The 16,622-nt window shown below is 41.5% G+C and overlaps 1 protein-coding gene across 1 annotated transcript in view; it reads right to left on the reverse strand.

The window, feature by feature from the left end:
• The window catches only part of COL4A1 (collagen type IV alpha 1 chain), a 216,773-nt gene that overhangs the window by 185,403 nt on the left and 14,748 nt on the right, over window positions 1-16,622 (reverse strand). The window lies entirely within an intron of this gene.

A 16,622-nucleotide genomic window follows, 5' to 3' on the forward strand; every position in this document is an offset into this window, starting at 1 on the left:
TAAGATGAGGAGCCAGGAATGGGAAAGAGACAAGACTGGGATAAGATCAACCCTGTATAGAAAGCAATGCTAGAGCTTTTTGAAATATTTTTGTGTCACTCCAGAGTTGAAAAACTTCAATTTATGTGTGTGAAGCATACCATTTTTAAGCAACTTTTTGTTAAAAATAAAAGTTTGATTCTTCTAGTTTATTCCTTCTCTTTCCCGTGTCTCCCTTTTTTAGGGACAAAACAGAAAAAGAAAAAAAAGGGAGAAAAGGATAAAAATGGGAAGGGAAAGAAAGGGGGAAAAACAAAAAAAATTAATAAAAGAAATTGGAAAGTTTCAAAAAATGAAAATTGCCCAGGAGAATTTTAACGTCCAAAAAGGCCATTTTGTATTTTAAAAAGTTCCAAATAAAGATTTTGGATTTATCATTTTCTGGGACAGCCTTTTATGAATCTCAAAGCATTTGGGAACCTAGCTGTTCTGTTCAACAATATTTAATTATATTTCTCACTCGTTATATATCAAAGTATGAATCCATTATCCCATCCAATGTCTTCATCCAGGTAATTTTCTGAGTACCTTACATTCTTTAGAAAAAGAAATTGCTTTACCAATCCTGTAATTAGAAAATTATTTACAAATCAGGAGTATGTAAAAAGATGCCAGGAGGGGGCTGTTCTCTGGATGTGCAGAGAAGTTTAACTTCTATTGTCCATTAATATGCAGAGTCTTGCAAGTGGCATTCACTTTGTATTTTTAAAACAGCCCTTAAACAATAGTAATAGATTTCTATAGAGACTTAATGTGATTACTGACCCCTGTTGCACACAACGAGCTATACCTGTTTACAGTTCAAGATCTTCTGCTTCCTGAATCTGATTTTAAACTACTAAAGTTAAATATTCCTTCAACCTGTCAACCACAAAGGACTTGATTCTATTTTGTAAAGTTCTCTGCTTCTTTTCCAAGCATCTAATTATTTCCAGGTTCAGCAGCACCCTGCTGTTCGATCAGAGCATGAGGACTTAATCACCTTCAGAGCTGCCAACTCCTGTGATTTTATTACAAGTCTGGCAATATTTTTTGCTTTCTTAAAGCCCCAGCTCCTGAACTCATGATTCCATTGGAATCTCAGCTTTCTTATTTTATTTAAAAAAAGTTTCTAGACCTCATGGTTCTAGAGAAAAGCTTGAAAATGTGAACAAGGGATAATGCACCAAAAGACAAATAAAAGGAACCCATCGTTATTTTCTAAAAATTGCATGATTTCTAAGCCAATCTCATGATTTTGGGTTCCAACTCATGATTCTTTTTAATGCTTGAAAGCAGAAAATTAGTTTTCAAATAATCAAATTAGTATTTAACTTAGGGTGACCAGACAGCAAGTATTAAAAATCGGGACGGGGTGGGCGGTAATAGGATCCTATATAAGAAAAAGGCCCAAATATCAGGACTGTCCCTATAAAATCGGAACATCTGGTCACCCTAATTTAACTCCTGAGTGCCAAGCTAGAGCCTTAATCATCAGGCCATCTTTCTCAATACATTGAATCAGTAGAGAATTAGTTTAACTACATCTCTTAGAATTAGAGTTGACGATTAATCGCAGTTAACTCACGCAATTAACTCAAAAAATTAATTGCGATTTTAAAAATTAATCGTGATTAATCACAGTTTTAATCGCACTGTTAAACAGTAGAATACCAATTGAAATTTATTAAATGTTTTGGATGTTTTTGTACATTTTCATATATATATTTATTTCAATTACAACACAGAATACAAAGTGTATATTATTTTTATTACAAATATTTGCACTATAAAAATGATAAAGAAATAGTATTTTTCAGCTCACCTCATACAAGTACTGTAGTGCAATCTCTTTATTGTGAAAGTGCAATTTACAAATGTAGATTTTTTTTGTTACATAACTGTACTCAAAAACAAAACAATGTAAAATTTCAGAGCCTACAAGCCCACTCAGTCCTACTTCTTGTTCAGTCAATCGCTAAGACAAACAAGTTTGTTTACATTTACAGAAGATAAAGCTGCCCTCTTCTTATTTACAATGTCACCAGAAAGTGAAAACAGGCATTTACATGGCACTTTTGTCGCCAGCATTGCAAGGTATTTTATGTGCCAGATATGCTAAACATTCATATACCCCTTTGTGCTTTAGCCACCATTCAAGAGGACGTGCTTCCATGCTGATGACGCTCGTTAAAAAAATAATACGTTAAGTATATTTGTGACTGAACTCATTGGGGGAGAATTGTATATCCCCTGCTCTGTTTTACCCGCATTCTGCCATATATTTCATGTTATAGCAGTCTCAGATGATGACCCAGCACATGTTGTTCTTTTTAAGAACACTTTCACTGCAGATTTGACAAAAAGCAAAGAAGGTACCAATGTGAGATTTCTAAAGATAGCGACAGCATTTGACCCAAGGTTTAGGAATCTGAAGTGCCTTCCAAAAAATGAGAGGGATGAGGCATGGAACATGCTTTCAGAAGTCTTAAAAAAGCAACACTCCAATGAGTAAACTACAGAACCTGAACCACCAAAAAAGAAAATCAACCTTCTGCTGGTGGCATCTGACCCCGATGATGAAAATGAACATAAGTCGGTCTGCACTGCTTTGGATTGTTATTGAGCAGAACCCATCTGCACACCCCATGCCACGATATTCCATGCAAATGAGTTCCCTGCCTCCTGCAGACTGTAACTCCTGGTGCTGGGTTTGGTACCCTCTGCCAATGCTGGGGCCATGCAGCCTGTGAGAGTTACTCTACACCCTGTTGTGTAGGAGGTTTGGGAGGAGGACCAACTTCTTAAACTTACATGGGAGCTTTGAGTTCAGAGTGAACCTTCTGTTCAGGGAGACCTGACCTGCCTCCCAATCAAGACTGCGGGTGAGGAAGCATCAAAAAATGACATATTTAATGAAGTGCGAAGAACTTGTCTCATGTTGGTTCTACTTACAGACAATCAAACTGGACAGACAAGAAACAGACTCTGCCCTGGGAAGATTGATCAGAGTGGCAATGTAAGGACAAAACAGTATACAGCTATTTCTGAGTGGGAAACTCTCCCCTGGATATCTTAAGGAGGCTCTGCTTGTCAAGAGCTCTGGAGGCAAATTTAGGTTGGATAAAACCCTTAAACTGCACAATATGAAAATTCATAATTAAACAAGAATAAGGAAAAGATATAATCATTTTAAAAAGAAACAGAGGGGCAGATTCTCTGCTCTGCTGAGTGTATGTTCAATGAGGGGGAAAGAAGCTGGAGGAATGCATGAAGAAGAACAGGAGTACTTGTGGCACCTTAGAGACTAACAAATTTGTTAGTCTCTAAGGTGCCACAGGTACTCCTGTTCTTCTTTTTGCGGATACAGACTAACACGGCTGCTAGTCTGAAACCTGCATGAAGAAGCCGGTTATGGCTCCCTGATTCTCACCTTTTCCCTTCTCCCTGGCAGTGGGTTAGAACAGTTCCTAGGCTGTTCTAACCTGCACCAGCGGTCAATGGCCCCCAATGTACCATCCACAAGCTGGGCTTAGAGCAATGTGCTCCAGCCACACCCTGTTCCTGCCTTCTTCCTCTCCTAAAATGCCCCTGTGCTAGAGGCTCTGGGGAAGGTAGGGTATATGTTGACTACAGAGCTCTGTGCCTGCTGAGGACTCCCTCATGCCGGGGGAAATCCCCTACTATTAGGTTGTGTCCAGTGCCTGCTCCCTTTCCATTGCCTAAGTGGTCCAAAAGGAATGGAGTGGTACAGAGAAACTGCTCCACAGTATTTCAAAGCTACTATGAAACCGCAGGTGTCATAATGATAGGCACTACAGGAAAGCCCCAAAAAGGCATATAGGAAATAGAATCCCTTCTACTGTGGTAACATTAGACAAAATGTGCCTTTATTTAGGCTAATGAAATTCAGTTGCTCATATTAAAACCTCACTGGGTAATCTTAATTTTCTGCTATATATACTTTGATCACCTTCTGCATGTTTTCTCAGATGTCAAAACATTCAAAAACGTTATTTTTTTTTATAATAGATAATAAAGATGCCAGCACATATTTTCAGCTGCTTTTTTATAGCTGAATTTGTAGGCAGACGTCAGCCCCTCATCACCAATGTAATTACAACTCATATAGCTACAGAAAACAAATGGTAATAGCCATTGTGTGTGGCTTCCTTTCTATAAGATGGTAAAACAAAATTACAGCACTCCTTCAAAAGGAGAGAAACCGTTAAAGGAAATATAATCAGAGACTTTCTTTCTACAAGAGTGATAATAAAAAAACAACCCTCAGACAAGCAGGCTGACTAAATTCAGCATTTTGCCCCCATGCACAGAGTAGCTAAACTGCTATTGTACCTTAATTCAAGTGCAAATTCTTAGACGACATTACAATTTCTGAAATCACAAGCAAAGTGGTTAGAACATGAGACATTTTAGAACCAAGTAAAGAGCCTCTAGCCCAACATTCCCTTTTTTATATATATTACTGCCATTTTCCTGCTTTTTCACCTTCCCCTTTAATAGTCTCTTTATCTAAAGAAATAAATTCAGATTTTTGAACAATTACGACACACATTGTAATTATTACCCACCACACTCATCCAGAATGCAACTTCAAATGTGGATCCCCACAGAGCAGAGACAGAGTAGCACTTCACATGTTGATCCTCACCGTCCAAGGGATAAGCCAATCCCAGCAGGATAGGCCTAGGATTTGGAACTCCCTGCCAACTCATCCTTTGGCCCATGGGGAGCAAAGGTAATGGGGATTTCCAATAGGCAGGTTCATAGACTGTTGGTCAAGCCATACTTATCTGCTTCTCTCTCCATGGCATAAAAGACAGGGAGCAGAAATGCATCTCTGCCCCTACAGACAACCTGAGACTTTGTCCTAATTCTCTTGCCCAGTGCAAGTTTGTGATAGATAGCAAAGGCAGCAGTGAGTGTTGGTTTGCCCTGGGCGTAGCTTTAGTTATCGTTTACATCTGAGGAAAGAATTAGACACTAATGGCAGGTGTCTGTTTCTCACACATTCCGGGACATCTCATTGACGGGCAATTTTAGGATCAGAAATGATTTTTTTCCCATGGCAGATTGACCATGCCACAGGTTTGGGAGCTTTTTCCATCTTGCCCTGGAGCAAGTGGCAGGGATTTCTTGCCTAACTGAAGCTTAAATTTCTAATATATTGAAACCAGTAAGGATAGCTTGGATTTGTAGATCAGCTTAGAAGTCTGTCCTTAAATTTGTGCACCTCGTTCAAAGTTCAATATTTAATTGACGTGTACAGATTGACCAGACTCCCTTATAGTTTGAGCTTATTGGATGGTTCCATTTCCATACATGATTGCAAATAAGGGGAACAAATGAAAGTGTGTTAAATGGGACATGTGGATGAGATTCACAATAGAGCACCACCTCCAAGACTCTTCATGAGAGGCCCAATTTTTCCCATAAAATAAGGCCAGTAAGGGATTTTTGTACCAAGACCAAAGTTCTGGGTGATTTACATACACTTTGCCATCATCCCAATCTAAAAGGCTACTTGATTAATTTGCATTAGGAAAAGAAGCACAAACACTTTAGTGAACTACCGGGAAACAATTAGGAGAGACTGCTGGTTAATTATGAAGTTATGGACTATGTCTTTACCTATTAACTGATTCTGACAGCAAATAAATACTCACCGTAGCATCCAGGTATAGTATGTATCTAGTAAAGCAAGAGTACTCTCTGCTTCACACTTTGCAACACAATGATCAAGAACTGTAAGAAACAATTCACTTTATAACCCGGAATAAGATGTAAAGTCTAAATAATCCATAAGTAATCTCAAATTACAATTTCCATCCCACCATCAACCTCAACCTGGACCAGTCCACACAAGAGATCCACTTGTGGACACTACAGTGCTAATAAGTGATGGGCACATAAACGCTACCCTATACCGGAAACCTACTGACCACTATACTTACCTACATGCCTCCAGCTTTCATCCAGACCACATCACACGATCCATTGTCTACAGCCAAGCTCTAAAATACAACCGCATTTGCTCCAATCCCTCAGACAGAGACAAACACCTATAAGATCTCTATCAAGCATTCTTAAAACTATAGTACCCACCTGCTGAAGTGAAGAAACAGATTGACAGAGCCAGAAGAATACCCAGAAATCATCTACTCCAGGACAAGCCCAACAAAGAAAGTAACAGAACGCCACTAGCCGTCACCTTCACCCCCCAACTAAAACCTCTCCCGCGTATCATCAAGGATCTACAACCTATCCTGAAGGACGATCACTCTCACAGATCTTGGGAGACAGGCCAGTTCTCGCTTACAGATAGCCCCCCAACCTGAAGCAAATACTCACCAGCAACCACACAACAAAAACACTAACCCAGGAACCTATCCTTGCAACAAAGCCCATTGCCAACTCTGTCCACATATCTATTCAAGGGACACCATCATAGGACCTAATCACATAAGCCACACCATCAGAGGCTCGTTCACTTGCACATCTACCAATGTGATATATGCCATCATGTGCCAGTAAGGTCCCTCTGCCATGTACATTGGCCAAACAGGACAGTCTCTATGCAAAAGAATAAATGGACACAAATCAGACGTCAAGAATTATAACATTCAAAACCAGTCAGAGAACATGTCAACCTACTTGGTCACTCAATTACAGACCTAAAAGTCGCAATTCTTCAACAAAAAAACTTCAAAAACAGACTCCAATGAGAAACTGCAGAACTGGAATTAATTTGCAAACTGGACACCATTAAATTAGGCTTGAATAAAGACTGGGAGTGGGTGGGTCATTCCACAAAGTAAAAACTATTTCCCCATGCTAATTTTTCCCTACTGTTACTCACACCTTCTTGTCAACTGTTTGAAATGGGCCATCCTGATTATCACTACAAAAGTTTTTTTTTCTCCTGCTGATAATAGCCATCCTTAATTGATTAGTCTCGTAAGAGTTGGTATGGCAATACCCATTTTTTCAAGATATATATATCTTCCTACTGTATTTTCCACTGCATGCATCTGATTGAAGTGGGCTTTAGCCCACAAAAGCTTATGCCCAAATAAATTTGGTCGTCTCTAAGATGCCACAAGTACTCCTCATTCTTTTTGCTGATACAGACTAACACGGCTACCACTCTGAAATCAAATTACAAATGACATTCTAAAAACATGTTAGTTTTCTTCAGCTACAGCAAAACATATAGAATGTTCACAACATTGATAGTGGTATTTCAATTACAGGTCTACCTCCGCTTCTTTTTGGTAGCGTGTTTCAAAATGAATATTTATAAAATAAAAATAAAACTTATCAGATAATCCATTTTCTGTCTGATGGATCTATTAGATATGATTTATAAATCCCTCCAAGTTTCAAATTATTTCACAGTTTTTAATACAGCTGGATCGCATTTAACTGAAATATAGGACGGATACAAAAAAAAATACAAGACATGACATATTCACATATGCACATTCCCATATCAATCAATTTCATACATTTCTTTTAGACAGTAAACAGACTGTACCATGTGCAAATGCTTGCTGCGTAATTGTTAATTATCATTGTTAAAATGGAAGGCATTTGCTCTTTGCTGTTTACTACAAGAGACGTCTAGAACTTTTCATGTTTGGCTTAGAGCAGGGATCGGCAACCTTTGGCACGCAGCTCGCCAGGGAAAGCAGCCTGGTGGGCCGGGCCGGTTTGTTTACCCGCCGCGTCCTCAGGTTCGGCCAATCGTGGCTTCCACTGGCCACGGTTCACCGCTCCAGGCCAATGGGAGCGGCGGGGAGCGGTGGCCAGCACATCCCGCAGCCCACGCCGCTTCCTGCAGCCCCCGTTAGCCTGGAGCAGCAAACCACGGCCAGTGGGAGCCTCAATCGGCCCAACCTGTGGTCGTGGCAGGTAAACAAACCAGCCCGGCCCACCAGGGTGCTTACCCTGGCAGGCCGCATGCCAAAGGTTGCCGATCCCTGGCTTAGAGTTTAATGTATCATAACAAATCAGGATTTATGAAAACAAAGCTCCATCTAAGGGCCCAGTGCTGCAAGGTGGTAAGCACCCTCTGCTCCCTTCGAAACCAATAGAAACTGAGCACTTGCTTGCTTGGGTGCTGAATGACTACAGTAACTCCTTGCTTAACGTTGTAGTTATGTTCCTGAAAAATGCGACTTTAAGTGAAATGATGTTAAGCGAATCCAATTTCCCCATAAGAATTAATGTAAATGTGGGGGTTAGGTTCCAGGGAAAAAAATTTCACCAGACAAAAAACTATATTATATATATATATACACACAGCATAAGTTTTAAACAAACAATTTAATACTGTACACAGCAATGATGATTGTGAAGCTTGGTTTAGGTGGTGAAGTTAGAGGGTGCAAGAGAGTGGGATATTTCCCAGGGAACGCCTTACTGATAAATGATGAACCAGCATTTGGCTGAGCCCTCAAGGGTTAACATTGTTGTTAATGTAGCCTCACATTCTAAAAGGAAGCACAAATGGAGGGAGGGGAGACGGCAGGGGTGGCTCTATGTTTTTTGCCGCCCTAAGCACGGCAGTCAGGCGGCCTTTGGCGGCCTGCCTGCAGGCAATCCGCTGGTCACACAGATTTGGCAGCGTTTCTGTGATCTGCCAGTCCCGCGCCTTCAGCGTATCCGCCGCCGAATTGCCGCGGAAGCTGCGGGACTGGCGGACTTCCCGCAGGCATGCTGCTGAAGGCAGCCTGACTGCCGCCCTCACGGCGACCGGCATGCTGCCCCCCGCGGCTTGCTGCCCCAAGCATGCGCTTTCTGCACTGGTGCCTGAAGCTGCCCCTGGGAGACAGAGACAGAGACACACACCCTGTGTGGGGGAGAGAGAGAGAGAGAGAGATTCGCATTTCCCCTTTAAGTACGCTGACCACACTCTAAGTACATTGCCTGTTTGGCGCCATAAGCCTGGGAGGGGAGGAGAATTAGAGCAGGGGCGGCGTGCTCAGGGAGGAGGCAGAGCAGAGGTGAGCTGAGGTGGGGAGCTGCTGCACGGCTTCCCGGGGGGGGAGCTGCCGCGGGGGGGTGCCTTAGGGCAGAGGTGGGGGGGAGCTGCCGCGGGGGGGTGCCTCAGGGCAGATGGTGGGGGGGAGTTGCCGCGGGGGGACACCTCAGGGCGAGGGGGGGGCGGGGAGCTGCCACAGGGCTGGAGTGGGGGCGTGCAAGGTGGAAGTTTCGCCTTGCACCGGCCCTGGGTGCCTGTACCTCAAGATGTGCAGAATGCAATGAAACTGAGACTGTATACCATACTTGGCTTGCTTTGAATTCTAAACAGACATGGCTGGGCAAGATTAATTTTACACCCCAATTGTTGACTTGGGGCCAAATTCATCATTATGGTGGCCTATGAGTCTGTGCAGGGGCTGAGATGGCCTTCATCTCCCTGGTTTGGCTCCCAGCACAGGGAGCCATGCCCATCCCTGAATGGCCCCTGCACTGCCAGCTTCAGTGTGGGCCAGCTTTGCACCCGCGAAAAGTGGTCTGCCTCAGAGTCTATTCAGGGGCCTGTGTGACTGCTTTGGGGCCCCTTTGCAATGGCTATGATGGCACCAAGGGGCTGTAAGGCAACCATGAATTGGGCCCCCAATCCATAGTGATAGTCCCCTGGAGTCTCCAGGGACACAAGGTCATTCCTATGATGTTAGCACTTTAATACAAATCTTCCCTGTCTTTGTCCTATTGGTCTGTTTTCCCCAATTCCAACTCCACTGGTTTCCTTAACACGTCAGACAAAATCCTGCAAAATTCTGAGCACCTTCAACTCCTAATGAAATGACTTCAGTAGGAATTGAGGTCGCTCAGCATCTCCTAGGAAGTACTCAGTACATCACAGGATTAAGCTCTTTGAGCTGAAATTATTGCACAGGTCTCATGGGTCTGCACACAAACATTTTCTATGCCCATGACACATCCACATTTTCAAGAACACATCCTCTACACAGTCTATCCTACTGGACCATTCCCGGAAAACATGCCAAAATCTACATCCACTATTTGTTTTGCCAGTGTGAATCAGAGCACGTTTACAAAGGTGTCCCCTTTGAATGATACGTTACTATGCTGTTTGATTTTTCTCCAACATTTTCACACTCCTATGGGTGTGACTCAAGTCAGAGTTTGGCCCAAAGATTTTTAGTAGCAAAACAACATTCTTTATCTCACTAAGGTTCATAATGGAAAATAGTATTTTAGTTTTTAAAATATTAATAAAAAGTTACAAACAGTAAGACTATGATGCATAAGGGCTAATGTACTCCATTTTAGCACAAAGTAGAGACACAGTCCTCCCAGACCCCAATACCCTGATCTTTCATTTTCTTCCTTGCTTCACCTGTGATTCCATATATTATTTCCAAATATAGCCATGTTGATTTCTCCAGTGTTTCTGTCTCTAATAATCTTGTATCCCTTGTCCTTAATGAGCTCATAAAGTAAAGGAAAAGATGTTTACTTTAGTTACAAACAGAAGAATCATATAATTTACTTAAGAAAGATTGCAGCATTTCAAGCATTTCTTTGGGATAATTCTATCTAATCCCCCAGCCCACCCTTCCACAAACACATGCATTTTAAAGAGTCTGTTTAATTACAACTAACTTAAAATTTCTGAGTTTTGGTACTAAATCATTGCTCACATATTCATCCATATATTGCAGGGTAGTCAGAATTTATTTTTTTTTCTTATTCCTCTAACAGATAACAGACATGTCATTGCCATAAATGGGACACAAAGCTACCAGCACAATTGCAAATTCCTGGGATGTTTGAGACATCTCTCTCTTAACTTCCACTTCCTTTAATATATACATTGTGCACAGCAATACAGTCATTAATATATGAATTTCCTGATCATATAATGTCTCATCAATCAATACCAGTATATTTCCACAATCCTATTTGAGTTGCAGTCGTAACAAACTTTTAGACTCTAAACACTTATTGTTATGAGCATTAGACTAATACTTATGGTACACAATCAGCATGCAGCTGTGCAGCAAAAATTAGCACACAGTCAAATTAGTTTTATTCTCCAGCTACAATAGAACCATTTTAGCTGCCTGGAGCAAATGTATTCCAAAAGTATAAAGCATTTTAATTATTTGTTCTGAGCTAAGCACCATAGGAAATATGCTGAATCACAGAACCAGCTACAAATAACAAAATTACATATTGCTTCCAAAAAGGCATGTGGTTATTGCTTTGAAGGAGAGAGATTTAAAAGTGCTTAGTATCGGCCTAGTTCTGCTCCCAAGTAAATCAGTTTAACACCGAGCACTTCTGAAAATCACATCCTACGCTTGTATATAAACAAATAATGGTTACATGAAAACAACCTAAAATGTGTTCCATTCCACTAAATGTTTTGACATGCCTGCTCCCTTAGTAGAGTGATTCAGTATCAATGCACTGTTTCAATCAGTAGGAAGACTGTAATAGAAGGCACCTTAGCTGGAAGAAACAGATTGTGTTGGTGAAAAACTAGACCTCACATGTAGTTACAGAGAAGACTATAAATTCCAAGGTGGTTGCATTGAGAAATGGCGGGGCAGAGCAAAAGGCCCAGAACAAACTGCTCTTTTTTGATAATGCTAGTTGCCATGGGTCCTGACCTGCTAACAAAATACTTAAGAATAACAATAAACTTCTGGCAGCTTTTAAAAAGTTCAGTATTAAATCTAAAGCTCATCTGAAGTTTCCAGCAAATCTCAATACAGATGTGAACCAGGGAGTCTCAAAAACATGAGCCTTTCAACATGATTCTTCCTTAACTACCTTCACTTTTGAAGCTGGCAAGGTTCTCCTCATCTTTTATTACCCAGACTCTGACCTCTTCCTATTGCTGCTTTTGTAGATTAACTATTGGGATGAAACCTTTCTAGTAAGGAGAGGCTCAAAAACCCTGGTGCAGGCTGTATCTCCATAACTAGCTCCCTCCAGAAGACAAAGAACATTGTGTATGCAGTTCACTTCAGTTGATCTCCACTAGCCCATAAAGAGTACAAAAGTCTTTCCTAAACCACCATTTCCAACATGTTTAGAGTCCACTACAAAGTGAAACTTGAATAAAAAGTTGGGGCCCAATCCTGCAGATCTTCCACTGATTTCAATGTGTGTTTTGCTCTCACTGAAAGATTTGCCTGCTAGCTGAGGATCTTTGTGCAAAACCTAAACTTGTGACTTTTCATTTTAGATAAAATACAGCATAATATGGACACAGAAGCATAAATACAATATTGAAATCTAATATTATATTATTATTATTCCCAGCAAAAATTATAAAACCACATCATGAAGGACTAGATTATCAAAAAAGAGAAACCCACAGTGAGGCACCCACTTAGCCCCATATGTACCCATCTGATCACCTGACTAGCATTTGAGGTTGTGACATTCTAGGAGCTGATAATTGAAGGGACCCAGCACTTGCTTTTTTGAGGGGAAAATCATAATTTCTGCATTTTTAAAACTTCAAAGTTACTCCAGGTCCACTTGTTTTGTCTCCTTGAATAGCCATTACCTTGCTTCAAATCTCACACATTAAGCAGGTCTTGGCTTAGCCAATTCCTGGATGGGAGGGAAACCTTTAGGGAAAACATAGATGCGTCAGGAAGTTGTATTTGTGAGTCAGCTGGTGGTACCCTTCCCTCTTTGTAAGTAGTGAACCAACATCCCAGTGTAACATTAGAAGACTATTGTGTTGTTAGAGGTGCTGTTTATGGATGAGATGTAAAACCAAGGCCCTGATCATTTGTGAATACACCGCAACCTTGATACAATGTTGTCCTCAGGAGCCAAAAAATCTTACCGCGTTATAGGTGAAACCGCGTTATATCAAACTTGCTTTGATCCGCCGGAGTGCGCAGCCCCATCCCCCCGGAGCACTGCTTTACCGCATTATATCTGAATTCGTGTTAGATTGGGTCGCGTTATATCAGGGTAGAGGTGTATCTGAGATTCCACAACCCCTTTCTTCAAGGATAGGTGTGTTAACTCCAATATTTTGGCAAAATATCAACTCTAGTAATTATATTCAACTGACTCAAATTCCTCCCAGAGTTTCAGTTGGGGTTAGTATTTTTCTTCACTTCTCGATGTGAACTGGTGTACTCAGTGCTCTTAAACATGTTGTAAGACAGTGTCTCCTGGGTGCTTCAAAGCTTAGCTGTTTCATAATTGTCTGCTCTTCAAGATCATCATTGTAAAGGTGCTATATAAATGTGAAGTCTTATTCAGAATGAACTACAATCCTTCCAGTGAGGATGACAGTACCTGCACTTACATTAAGCTTTTCATTGGTAGAACTTAAAATGTTCTATAAAGCATTATTATTCCTTCTTTGCAGATAGGAAAGCTGAAGCACAGAGAGGTTAAGTTACTTGTCCTTGCATCTCTTGACCACTTGCCCCATGCTCAAGCCACAAGACAACTGTCCTTTGGGCATGTTACAGGTTGGCTGGCCCCAGTAAATGAAGTAGATCCAGCTCCCCTGTGCCAGAACAAGCGCTCCCATTTAAAGAGGGCAGGGCAGCTCCAGAAGGCTATAAGGAACCAGGGAGAAGCTGAGAGAGACCTGATGAGTGAGGGTTACTTTAGAGCACTGGTTCTTGAAGGAAGTCTGAAGGCAGGAAAGTAGCAAGAAGAGTTTGCTGGGCTGGTGTCCCCAAGCTAGAGAGCCACAACTGGAGAGGGCGGAAGGCAGGAGAGGGAGTTAACTGCTGGCTTCCAAGCTGGAGAGTTGGAGCTGAGGGATGGAGAGGGCTGAAGGCACAGGAGCAGAGGAGGAGCTTACCTGTTGATGTCGCGCACCGGAGAGCTGGACTCAAGGGGAACAATGAGAGGGCCTGGGGAAGTGAGGGATGCTCCTCTAGTAAAGATATCCCAATAGAGAGGCTGTGGTGGTTCCTGTTGGGAAGAGCAGTGCCGCTGAACAGGACAGGGTGGCTGTTTTTGCAGAGGGACAGAGGAGGACGGACAAAGAGTCCAGGTACGGTGGAAGGCACCGGCATGTGGGGCATCAAGGGATAAATTGTTGGGATTTTAATGACTGCTTGCACTGGAGTGATAGATGGACTAAGTGATGGGAATTAAGTTTTGGACGATTTGCGCAATGTTTTCTAATAGACCTGCTCCAAGAAGGGGTACTATTGAAGTAAGAGAGCCTAGCGTGGAGCCCTGGGATTATTTGAAAGGGGAAACTGAGGCAAACGGGTCGGGCAGTGGCCTGTTGCATGAGGGGACTCCAGTTGGTGCTACTCTTTAACAGATTGTACTGCAGAATTTCTCCCAATTCAATTTACCATGCCTCTAATCAGGGTTGGATTTAGGAGCAGGTGACCCAAGTGACCACCTGCGGTGCTGGGCTTGGGGAAGAGCCAGGTTTGTGGTGCTGTTTTTGTTGTTAGTGACAAAGAGAAAATAGAATGTTTGAAGTAAAATGTTTCAGGTATTCCATATGTGGATTCATTTTTCACTAACCTCCTAGAACGTTCTTTGTAGAATCTCACGGAATCTTCCAGACTTTCTGAGAACTACATTTTCCTGGAACCTCCAAGAATGTGGTCAGGCATGCCCTCATGGGTATAAGGGGTGGGACATCACCAGTCAGTCAGTGAGATATAAGAATGAACTGAAGTGAAGTGAGAGCCCAGCTGCAATATTGTGAGCCTTGTTTTATTATGTAATTGGGAAAGTGTACTTGTGTTTTAAGACTTGAAGAATATAAGTGGCAACTAATAAAGGACATATTTAATGAGACACCAAAGATATCTATCGAACCCCTATCTATGCAGCAGTGTAAAAGAAATATTGTTACTTCTTTTGCCATGCTTAACACATAATGTTCAATTACTTTCTAAGATTGTAGAACGTAAGACTTTTGCTCTCCCTAATACTGTCTGTTTTCCCCCATAGGGAAGCCTTCAGGAGCTCAGTATAGGAAGTGAAATGCTTAACTGCAATCTATTTTGCAGCAAGAGGCAAATTTGATGGGAAAATATCTGAAACAAACAACATTACAATGGCCTAAAGCCCAGTCTATCATCCTAGTGCAGAAGAAATTGAGGAGTGAAGCATAAATGATGGAAGTCCTATTACTAAGGAATTAGCAGATTTACCTGAAGATAAGAAATGGAAATGTGAGGAAAATGGTGGAGAATCATCCAGTTTTCCTGGCAGTATAAAGGAGAATGATGATAAAGAAGAATGTGGCTCACAAGAAAAGGAGAGAAATGATAAAAAAAAAAAAAAAAAAAAATCAGCCTCACATGATGACAGAAACAGCAGTAAGAAAAATTGCACACCACAGATTGCAGTGGTGTGATCCCAAACTCCACCGATACTGATCAAAACTGTACAAATGGACAAAATTGAGGATATGACATTTCCAGTAAATGAGCAGAAGCAATACTTCTCAAAGTCACACTGTGAAAGAATGCTTAAGAATGGTGAGAAACTGAATCGGCATTGGCTAGTTTACTCAAAATCAACTGAAAAGGTGTTTTGTTTTTGTTGCAAAATATTTGACAAGAATGCCAAATCATTGCTTGCACTTTTTAGGTACAATTACTGGCGTAGCTGATGCTCTGAAACAACATGAAAAGTCACCCGGTCATTTTACGGCCTACTCCAAATGGATGGAGGTAGAGTCCAGGCTCAAGCTGAATAAATGCATAGACACAGAAAGCCAGCACATTATTAATGTAGAAACCCAGGAGTGCAGGAACATGCGCAAGCGTCAGATCTCAATTACCCTCTTCTTTGCAAAGAATATTTTAGCTGTCCGGGCCTTGTCAGATAAGTTGTTCACTGAACATAATGGTAATTTCCTTGGTTTGGTACAGCTCCTTGGGAAATACGACAATGTCATGCATGAGCACCTATGTCGAGTAGTTCATAAAGAAGCTATGGACCATTACTGCAGCAAAACAATTCAAAACTGATTGATTTTATGGCAAGGAAGGTGCTTGATAACATATTGATGCAGCTTGGCAAAGCGAAGTACTATGCCATAATAATGATTGCACTCCCAACATTAGTTACAGTGAAAAGATGTCATTTACAGTAAGATTTGTTGATGACAAGGATGGCTGTATCCAAGAAAAGGAACACTTTATCTGTTTCCAATCTGTGGACGACTCTACTGGAAAAGGCCTAACAGAACTGTATATGAACGTTCTGAATAAGAATAAAATAAAGCTTCAGGACTGCTGCAGGTAAGGCTACAACAACAGCGCAAACATGAAGAAAAGAACCCGTGGCATCCAGGCATGTATCCTTGTGCTGAATCCAAGAGCTTTCTTCATACCTTGTGGTTGCCATTCCCTCAAGCTGTTTGTGTCAAATGCAGCGTCATCTTCTTTAGATCCAGCATCTCTCTTCGGAGTACTGCAAAGGATCTACGTCCTGTTTTCACCATTAAGTATCAGGTGGGAGATCCTCATAGACAATGTTACAAATCCGACCATGAAGCCACTAAGTGACACTCACTGGGAGAGACGCATTGACAGTGTAAGGCCAGTGAGGTACCAAGTGACTGAGGTTTA

This window comes from Malaclemys terrapin, chromosome 1 (assembly GCF_027887155.1).
Source record: "Malaclemys terrapin pileata isolate rMalTer1 chromosome 1, rMalTer1.hap1, whole genome shotgun sequence".
NCBI classification, from domain to species: Eukaryota; Metazoa; Chordata; order Testudines; family Emydidae; genus Malaclemys; species Malaclemys terrapin.